This window comes from Pteropus alecto, unplaced genomic scaffold (assembly GCF_000325575.1).
Source record: "Pteropus alecto unplaced genomic scaffold, ASM32557v1 scaffold7, whole genome shotgun sequence".
Classification (NCBI taxonomy): Eukaryota; Metazoa; Chordata; class Mammalia; order Chiroptera; family Pteropodidae; genus Pteropus; species Pteropus alecto.
In genome coordinates this window covers 51,667,645-51,669,802 of record NW_006494614.1, presented here as the reverse complement: position 1 = coordinate 51,669,802, position 2,158 = coordinate 51,667,645, and positions in this window count along the sequence as shown.

The following is a 2,158-nucleotide window of genomic DNA, read 5'->3' as shown; positions in this document are numbered from 1 at the left end:
TTTGGTCTTCTTTTTCGGTATGGTTGTCCGTTGTCTCTAAGGCCTTTGCCTCTCTTCCTCTCACCAGGTGAAACTGGGGTCTTTCTTTTCTTGCAGGATGGTATTCTCTTCTTGGACTGCCTTGCTCTTGCTGCTTGCAGGCCAGGCAATCTTATAGCCCGCTCTAGCTGATGAAGCTTATCTGCCTGTTCTTTCCTTTTATTTCTTTCTTATCATGTCAGTTCTCTTTAGAGGCCTGGGACACTGTCTGGTTAGTAAACATGTGCTTATGGCCTCCAGCATCAACAAAATTCTGACATGTTCTAATTCTTAACCAACTGTATTCGTTAAGAAGCTCATACTAAACTTCAATGCTTGTCATGTCATCTTGTTTGTTTTCACCAGATCCTGGTTTTGTAAATAGGCTTTATAGGATTTTCATTTCCTGAAAAGTAGAGAGATACAGACTGTGTAATTTAAGAACAAATGCTAAATTATTTCCTGGGTTTGAATCATAATTCCAACCCTTGTTAGCTATGTGTATTTGAGGATGTTGTTTAAATTTTTTGAACCTTTGTTTCTCATATTTGTCAACTGAGAATCATTATAATATCTACCTTCTAGGGTTGTTGTGAGAATTAAATGAGGTAAGGTATGTAAAACATATTGCCAGCTCAGAGTAGGTTTTTAAAAACTGCCCTGTTTTTCCAAGTATATGAGCTTTCTTATGCACTGAGGACTTTCACATTCTTTTTTCATAGTTACAAATTAATGTAGCCCTGTGACTTTGATGAATTAAGAATTCTTATTCTTACAGTAAAAAAAAAGGAGTAGGCTCAGAAAGGAAAGCAACTTGTTCATAATCTTGTAGGCAATGACACCTATTATGTGACCAAGCTAGAACTAAAACCTCCTTTTTTTATTTGCCAAGGTAATGTTTTAAACACTATGCTTCCTTTTTAGACTGATTTTAGTATTCAACCTTCTTTTGTCTTTTTCAGTCTCCATCATCTGTTCTAAGACTTTTCAGAATGTTGTACACATAGTGGTTATCGATATATATTTCTTAATTAAATGTATTGAATGTTTAAAGGAAGAACTATTCCCATTATGTTTAAAAATGCATTTTTAGTTATATTTCAAATGATTATGGCAACATTTCATCTCAATAATTTTTATTAACTATCCTCTCAACCTAAACATAAGCTATGGCTTATGAAGAATAAAAGAGGAAAACAACAGGTAAGTTTTTTTGTTTGTTTGTTTGTTTAGCATGGACTGAAATGCTCTCAGAGATTTGAGGATCTGCCCTTCTTCTATATTTATTGCCCGATATGTCTCACCTTACACTTCATTGTCTGAAAATTTAATTATTTCTGTTCCCTACATGTACCATGTACTTTTATGTTTATATTTTTCCCTTTTCCAATAATGCTCGTTTTATAGAAATAGCCATCTGTTCAATCATATGGTACTCAAAGAAAGAGGATGAGTTTATTCATCTCTGGGCTTCATTGTCCAATGTAGGCCCTGGTACAGGGGATGCTCAATAATTCAATTCTACAACATATTTTAGTCATTTTTTCACTGGTGCATATTCACAACAGGACTGTTTTATATGTATGCCATATGCTCTTTTTTAATCTTTACAGAAGTCATACCATGGATGACAGTATCAAGCCCATTTGACAGATGAGGTTATAGGCTCAAAGAAAATTTTTAGTTTACCCAAATTGATATAGACTGCTAGAGCCAAAGCTAGAAATGAGACTGATTACTCATTTACTCTTATGCCAAAGCTAGATGGGGACTGCGTTTTAATACCATTCACTTTGTGTTGCATATTCAGCTGCTGATATGTGTTGCCGCATATGATCTATGTAACATGCATACATGCGCATGTCCCACAGTATAAGTGCAAATACAAAGATATGGCCAACACTACCATAATGAGTCTATGCAATAACTAGTTTCTTAAATTTTCGAGACAAGAGCATCTTGACATGCTACTTTCTTGATTTTTATGTTACTTGTCAACTATCTTCAGGATATAAACATGGATCACAGACTGGCTGGCAACTGTCACAGCCTTGCTATAACCTCCTCTGAGAAATCAGAATGTGGCATACCTTTCGTTCTATGAAAAAATATTTGCCACATGCTTTATAAAGCTGCTGTA